The sequence below is a fragment of the Pinus tabuliformis genome, chromosome 8 (genome assembly GCF_031772625.1).
Source record: "Pinus tabuliformis cultivar Carrire ecotype Pingquan chromosome 8, CPIR1, whole genome shotgun sequence".
Classification (NCBI taxonomy): domain Eukaryota; kingdom Viridiplantae; phylum Streptophyta; class Pinopsida; order Pinales; family Pinaceae; genus Pinus; species Pinus tabuliformis.
In genome coordinates, this window is record NC_142294.1 from 1,454,546,715 (window position 1) to 1,454,556,016 (window position 9,302).

The following is a 9,302-nucleotide window of genomic DNA, read 5'->3' on the forward strand; positions in this document are numbered from 1 at the left end:
CGGAGGAAAATGAAGGAAAATAATGGAAAATGAAGAAAATAGAGGCCTCAATAATAAAAAGGCTTCTGAGGATCAGTTGGTACTTTTTTTTCAGTTTAATTTTGGAGGTCTCTTTCTATTCTCTCTCTCTCACTCTTGGACACAGAGCATTCTTGGAGTACTCTAGCATTAGATCAAGGAAAGCAAAGGAAGGACAAAGAAGGCAAAGGGAATCAAATATCAAGCAAGGAAGATCAGGATCAAGTAGCTACAGAGGGATTACTTGCAGGTATTGAGTTGCATGTGTGATATCCTTGCTAGATTTTGAATGCATGGTCCATGCATGTGTGTATTTGGTTCTCTTGCTATCATTGGCATGGGATTTTCCAGGTGTGATAGTGATCTTCAGCCTTTCCTTGACATTTCCGGATAGCTATGGTGTGATGGTGGTTTCTCTTATTTGGTTGAGTTGGATTGTTGGATGGTCTTGAAGCTAAGTGAGGTGGTATATGAAAAAGAACACAAGGCCTAGGAATCCATGGACCAGAGAAGGTGGGATTGCGATAAAGCCAGATTTTGTCTACCTTGGTGGGCCTAGGAATCCTCGACCAGTGAATGGCAGGATACATGGTAAAGCTTAGACGTGTGTGCCATCGATCAAGCATAGGAATCCTCAACCAGTTAATGGAAATATATATGATAAATCCTGGAAGGTGGAGTCTCGATTAGGCCTAGGAATCCTTGACCAGTGAATTGCGGGATATATGGTAAATCCTGGAGACTAGAGTCTCAATTAGGCCTAGGAATCCTCGACCGCTGAATGGCGAGATATATGGTCAAGCCTAGATACTAGGAGGCATCCAAATTCCTCACGTTGTACGTGGAGAGATCTGGAGGCATCCATGCTTGTTTACGACCTAGTGATCCAGTGGTGATTGCAGTAAAGCCCTGTTGAATTAATGAGGGTTCAGGCTTAGTAATCCAATGGGGATTGTGGTAAATCCTGAGGAAGCCCTGGTTGGTTTTGTTGTGAGTCCCATATTCAGGCTTGGAATATGGCACAGGGGTGATTGGCTGAAAGAAATATTTGGTTCATCCCAATGGTCATGTGGTATGTGGAAGTCCCATACCTGGTTGCATTTTGCATATGTTAATAAGGTTTATTTTCCTCTTGTGTTCTATGTGTAAATGTACTTATTATTATGTGGATTTAATAGTTGTTATATCATTGATATATCTCTCGTTATTTGTTGGTTATAAGCATGTTTTATGTCAGTGATGATGTATGACTCTCATCATGTTTTGATTAGTGAATGAATGAACAATGAATATATGACATAATAAATGATAATGCATCTATTGTGATAAGGCATCAATGCTTCCTTATGAATCTCAGATAAGTACGAGACCCCTATGCTCAGATTTGTTGTTATGACCTATAGACTACATATTTGTGACATGCTTGACAAAATGCCTTTCATGGCTAGTAGGGTTCAGATCAAGTACTTGTACTAATGATTTCATTATTGGCCATATTCCTTCATTCTTTATCATTTATGAAAGTTTCATGAAGTTATGGGCAGTGGCCTAAGCCTTGGCCCTGAAAACGTGGCACAGAATTTGAGGTCGCTAACTCAGAACTGCTTGAAAAAGTCCACAATCGTTGGCATTCCTTATTGTGGGAGCAAATGGAGGGCTTTGGTTGCATGCACGCCTTGTCATTGGAGCTATTGAGGCTCTAAGACAGTTTAAAGATAAGTTGTCGCAGGGGTTAAGCACCTAGAAGGGTTAGTTACCTCCTGAATGGTTTGTAGCTCCTGGGAAAGGTCAGTTTGGTTATGTTTTGTCGGTTCCACTTCCTTAATTGTATCTGGGGAGTTGAATCACATCATAGTAGCCTATCGTCACATGTTTACCCCAGTGGACCAATTAGCTTGGGTAAATGTGGGAGGAGGGAATTACAATAAGCATACCATAAAATTCCCTCAATAATCCTTTTCCCTTCAATTCCCTTTGATTTGTGTGCAAGGAGTGCAATTTTTTGTCCACCTTCAAAATAAACCTAGTAGAATTCTATCTTAGCTCTTGAATGTTGAGAAATATAGGGGGAAACAAGTGTAGTTGATTTCTCTTACTTTGATAACTGCATGTGATGTATTTTTAATTTACTTGATTAACTTCTTATTTATTTTATTATTATTAGGGTTTTCTATCATCAAATAATTACCAAATCATAAAGAACAATGAGACAATATGACATAAGATATAGGCAATCATTCGGGCCCAAAACCTCTCCAACTGAGAGGAAAACCCACCAGAATCCTTCTCTTCTTATAGAGCTTCAATTGACGAATTTCAAGACCTATGACCCTTGACCAAGACCCTCCAAGCCTAAGTCATCCTTCCTTCTTGATGAGCTTTCCTTACATAGCTTCCAACAACAAGCTTCAAACTTCTAGCAACTTCGACCCCAGCAAAAATTTCTACAACTTTGACCTTGATGTAGCTTCAACAAATTCTACTTGATGCAACTTCAACAACTTTGACCTAACAACTTCACAACTTCGATCTAGAGGCTGATTCACAACTTTGACCTTGTAGTTTCACATATTCGACCTTACAACTTCACAGCTTCAGTGCAGCTTCGTAACTTCGATGCAACTTCAAAATTTCATCTTACCTAGTAACTATAGAAATCCTAACAAGAGAGAGAGAGAGAGGCCAAAAACTTCGAACTTTTTCTTCTTCTCCTTCTTCGTCCTTTTCGATCTTCTATCTTGAGGAGATCAAACTTGCTTGAGTGAGTGTTTGAATGAGGTTGAATTCCTTCTTTTTTATAGTCTTGTGAGGAGTATGAATTTCTCTCTTTAGGCTGACTTGTCCTTCATGTAGGACGAATTGGTATTTGTACCCTAACGAAGTCTTAAAGGGTCTTTTGACTATATTTTGTCTCAATAATTTTTTCTTTGAAATATGTAACTTGCCCAAATGGGTCTTCAATACATGACAATGACTCAATTGACTTTATGATAAACCTAGAAGCTCTTAATGGGTGCTTGACCTAAAAATAAATTTCCCTTGAGCATGAAACCCATGCCTCAAGGACACAAATAATAAATTTATATTTCTCTTTTCATTAAATACATAAAATCATGATTACATATGCCATTATGAATACTGAGCCTAGTTACAAATTTCAACGCTCCCTCTTAACTGGGGAGGTATTCATAATCCATACAAGGTACTTGGACATTCTCAATTTGAAGAATTATCATCAGAAGAGTCAGATTTCTAATCCATCTGTATAACATCATATAATCTAACATTTCCACATAGCAAGGCCTTGACTAACAACTCTCTCTCTCCATAATATTAGGGCACGATTCTAGCGAGACCAATGATTTATAAACACCCTCATTATTGTCTCTCTCGGAACATACCCCACTAGGGTTCTCTCATAGTATGTTCCACTAAGACTATTATTATCTTGGATTCCCAATCCTAAAAGAATATCATTCCTCTACAAATACTCTTATCTTGGATTCCCTATCACATCCCCAAAGAGTATCATATTCCAGATGCTTACCCAAACCTCCAGTTTATCTTCCCAGGTGAAGAAAAGAATGATGTGTCTATCTCTTCCTCTCAATTAGGGAGGATATGCCCATTCCAGTGAAGGAATGCACCCATTCCTATAAAAGGAATATACCCAAGCTCCCTCTTTATCAAGAACTTTACCAAGCTCCCTCTTGACCGAGGACTTGCTTCCAATAGCTCTTTAGGTGGAGATCATGGGACAACCAGCTACTTAAAGAGCTCCTCCTTTCGATGTCATGAAAATATTTTTCTTTATTCAGGAGTCTTCAAATTTTGGAACTTTTTCGTAGGGCATCGACCATCCATCACTTTCATTCATGAATCATGTCAGCCATGTCATCCTTTCTTTCATTGGAAAGTGATACATTAGTCCATATATGGCCTTTCCTTCATACCTTGCTACCTTCTTTGCATCATGTTTCCTTCAGGATCTTTCATCCTACCACATGAGTGCCAACTGTAGATGACATCTACAACTCTTCCTCTGGCATCCCTACATTAGCCCATCCAAATATTATTAAAAAATAGAAAATGAACATTAAATAAAAAATACCTTTGTGATGGTTTTTCATCATGACATCTCCTTGTTTGCATCAGCATCTTGCATATATATTGACACATCTCCAAAATATATATATATATATATATATATAGAACATCAAGAGTCTCTTTTTTTCAGACTTTTTCAGATCTTCATATCTTTCCCATGGAAATATCATAGTCAAATATTCTAGTCCTTGGATGTTTACTACCTTTTCCAAAGTTGCATTTTTCATGATCTCTTCCTTTCTTTATTCACACATTTCCTCCCAGGAACTTCCAATCATAGTTCCTTTAACTTTTTCAACCACCTCATATTTCATATGAGGACATATTATGTTGATGTCATCTAGTCATTGTGTGAACCATGCCTTCATGCAACCTTTCACAAGAGGATATCCTTTCTTTTGATCATTCTCTTGAGGTAGATCACTCATTCATGATATCTACAACCATATGACATGACTTTATTTTATCAAGTGCAAGCATACATACCTCATCTCATTCTTTTGTTCATCTAGACTTCCTTCGACGGCTTCCTTGATTGAAAAAACTTCAATTCCTTGACCTTATTCACTTCTTTTGACCTCATACCATCATCCCATGAATCCCATACAAGTTGGAGTTCCTAGTGAGATGCTTTCTTCTTTCAATAGGTGAACCTTCCAATGAAGATTCCAATGGAGGATCTTGATCACCCTCGTCTTGAAAATTCTCCTTTTGAATGATGTATGATGAGCTCTACACTAGATGACTTGATTTTTCCCATAATTACTACGTATGCTTCTAATGAGGTTACCAAGAGCTACATCCTTCTATAGATTGTAGAAATTTTGAATAATATGACACATATTCACAAAGATTATCCTGATTATACACTTATAAGTGGAACATGCATAATACATAACCTCCTCTACGTTGATCATCAATTTACAGAAGCAGAAACATTCACAGGTGCACATAGAAGCATCAATCACAATCACACATATCAACACAGTGTTTTCCCGGGGAAAGCATCTCGCTAAAAACCCCAACTATTTGTATATTATATTGATTGAGAACATGTAATAATACATAGTACAATACTCCTCGCAAGTACTCAGTACTATCTCCACATGTTACACACAATACAGCTCAGATCTGATCTCCAAATCTCCTCCGCTGCTTGCCTGCCTCCACTGCACAATACCTACTCAAGAATTGATGAGAATGGTTTACCAAACTCGTATTTGACCTACAAATAATCACTCACACTGTGTTGGACATGAGCACAGACTACAATTCTTGGTATTGGCCAATTCATTTTCATACTCAATCCCTCTGATTGTGCAAATCATCATGCACATCTATAGTCACAACTGATAGCAATCTGATCCTCTAACACCTGTCCCTGCTGAACTGAACATGCACTGACATGCAACTGAGTTAACTGATGTGTTCTATAGTTGCATTATGAGTTAATAACTTGTGAATTAATTAATAACTAATTCACCCAACTCATCTCTAGTCTATTTTCCAGTTAGACTAAATACAACTAGTTTAACAAAGCTAAACTGAACACAACTCCATCAATTGCACCTCCATTCCACTAAACTCAACTCACTTGAGTTCTAACTGAAGTCCTGCATGCAAATATTAGTCATCCCATAGGTAACCACATATTTCCTTCTGGGATCTGCATGTACCACATCCGTAGCTCATCCTGAAGTGCTCCAAGAGAATAAGATCAAGTTTATAGTCCAAATATTATTATGAGACAAAAATATTTGACTTTTTTATTTTTGATAGCCAGTCTAAAAATAGACTTTGATCACTCATACTATGATCACTCATATTGTGGTCACCCATACTGTGATCACCCATACTGTGATCACTCATACTGTGATCATCCTTGCTGGGATCAAAAATAGAACTTGCGCCATAATTTGCCTGCGGGCCCACTTAGTGAAGGTGACTCTTTTCACTAAGCTCCATCATCTTGTTGCATTCTCAACAAGCATTTCTTGTTGCACACTTTTCAACATAGATGACATCCATAAAATTTTATTTCATTTATTTTTCATGCTTCTTTATAATGATGTCATGAGCTCTTTCTTTTAATTGTATGCTTCTATGATGCCATCTCCAACATTATGCATCCTATCATGCTTCTTATTATTCCTACCATGATATTTATTTTGGAAATACTGGGGGGGATAAATCAGTATTTCTTTTTTCGACTATTGTTTTTCTAGTTAAAACTTTTTTATTCAAAACACAAGATGAACAACAAGAATAAATGCTTTTATTAATATAATCATTGCAGTAAAATAGATATCGTATATAAGTGGTTGCAATTATTTGCCAAGCACCAACTTGGACTTTTGTGAGGCTTCAACCTCTAGAGCTCCAACTTTATTTTGCCAAGGCACCAATCTTGGACTTAGGAGCACCAACTCCCAAGGACTTCAATCCTTCCAGTTCCTAAGACACCTGTCCCAAAGACACCTATCCTTCCTACTTCTAAGGCATCAACCCCAAGGACTCCAATCCTTCTTACTTCTGAGGCACCAACCTCAAGGACTCCAATCCTTCTTGCTTTTGAGGTACCATCCCCAGGGGTTCCAACCCAATCTTGCAAAGGCATGTTTGATAGTAATGTTCTGCTCTCAGAACTCTTCATTACTGAGTTCTGTTTGTTTACAGCTTCACTGTAGTCTCCATGCTACAGCCTCAATGACAGCCAGTCTTCTCATGAAGGAGTCCTTACAACTCTTCATATTGCCCACACAGAGTCTCCATTAGCCTTCATGACCTCTGATAATGTCTCCACATAGCTTTAGTGAGTCCACTGTTAGCTTCACTAAGCTCTACATAAGAACCAAATTTCTGTTCGAGCATATGTTCTTATTGTCATAGTGAATGCTTCAGCATGACTGTTTCTTTGCTGGCTACTTCTGCCCTTCGACTATCTCCTGTCCTATTGGTCCTTCGGCCCTTTTTTTGTTCTGTTGGACCCTCTGGCTACCTCTTTTTCCTCCAACTGTATCGAAAACATTCAACCCAACTTTGTTATCTGTTTTTCCTGTTTTATGCATTCCTCATGCCTCTGTCTATCAGTTTCCTCTTTTTCGCTCGCTCTTTGGCTTCCTCCTTGGTCTCTGTAGTTTCCTCTGCATCGCTTGATCCTTCGACTTCCCTCCTTGGTCGTTGTGGCTTCCTATGTCTCTTCGTGCTCACCAACACTCCTGAGACACGTTGATTCAACGACGAGGACCGAATAATACACAAAGAACACATATTCCAAGTTAAAACAGTAACAACGCTCCTTTTTTTTCAATCATCATGGACATACATAGGACTTTACAGTTTAACGGACATGCCACGTCCCAATTGCAATCGCAATAGCCATGATTCAACCTATTAAACTATCGTTTAGGCCTCTTGCACTATCGAAACTATTATCATATGCATTTTGGCCCTTCAAACCCCGCGCAATACATTTTTGAATTACACAGGAAATATATGAAAAACCACAAGCGAAGCGCTAAGGGCAGACTTCAAAAATATTACTCTCGCATCTATAACTACTTCGGGTCTGCCTTGTAATCCCAATCGGTAGTCGCCAATGGCTGATGCCCGATGCCCAATGGACACGATGTGACATTAAGCCAAATTGCAATGTTGCATCGAGTCCGCAACATTAATCACAATCGCTGCTTGAAGGAGGACATCCCTTTGTGTATCATTGCGATTGGCGGATGCGATATATCATTAAGCCATGTTACAATGTTTAATCAGGTCCGCATGCTTTATCACAATCGGCGCTTTGCTAGGTCCGATAGATGGACACAATATACAATAGAACGTTTCATAATGTGCAGCGGGTCCGTTATATATATATATATATATATATATATATATATATATGTTGCAATTTGCAAGTGTTTAACGTGGCGAGGCTTAAGGCCTGCATACATATATATAAACTCTATATTTTCGCTCCGATAGTGTATTTGCATATATGTATAGGTTTTTGCCGCTAATAATGTATATCTATATATATATATGTGTGTGTGTGTGTGTATGTATATGTTTATGCCACCGATAGTGTAAATGTGTATATACATGAGTATGCGCCTCCGATAGTGTAAACGCATGCATATACACTATATAGCTCCTGATAGCTCTGCTCCTCTGATAGCTCTGTTTGCTCCTCTTGCTCCTTTGTTTGCTCTGTTCTTCTTTGGCATATATATATGGCTCCTCCTGTAGCTCCAATAGCTCTGTTTTGGCATATATATATATATATATATATATATATATATGGCTCCTCCTGTAGCTCCTCTTGGTTCTTCTTGGGCATGTATTACATGCAATTCTCCTCCGATATGGCTCCTCTTGCTCCAATGTGGCTCCTCTGGCTTGGCAGTGTCTTTCAAAGACTTCCTCTTGAAACCTTCATACCTTGATGGCTTCTACCTTTTCCGATATGCCTCTCTTGCTCTGATATTCTGTAATATACTTTGATATGCCTCCTTTGTTAACTCCTCTAGCTTATGGCTTGGCTATGATGGCCTTGCTCCTGTCTCTTCATGGATCTGTTCTACTTCCCCTTGGCTTCATATCATCATCCAGTATCTAGAATATTGCCATATTGACATCAATGATAGCCTAGGTCAACAATCTCCCCCTTTTTTATTGATGGCAATATTCTTCTTCTCTCCCCCTTTGAAATCAATGGCAAAGGAGCGCTCTGGGACTCCCCTTATCAAACTACTTATGTTATTCATGAATGGTATATTTTCATGGGTCTATGACTCCCCATATCATAGTGCTATTCTTATTTTTACTCAAGATAGAAGGATTGATGCTTTATCATCAATTTGCACATTATTCCCTCTTCATGTCTCAGAGCTACTTTATCATGGCTTCAACAATGCTGAAAGATGCTCTACTTCAATGCTTTCAATCAGATTGCAAATAGCCATACACCAAGTGTCCAAGTCCAAGTTTTTATGCTTCAATCCATGTTTTCATCTCCACAGTCAGAATTGAGAGGCCCTCATAGTCTGGATCAAGAGAAAATGCCACTGAAATTTTCTTTCTTGTTATCTTTCTTCAGATCCGAGTTCCTTTGTGTCTCTGTGCTTCTCCTTGAGTCACTGCCATCCAGTATTCAACATCACTGCATTTGGATGAAATGG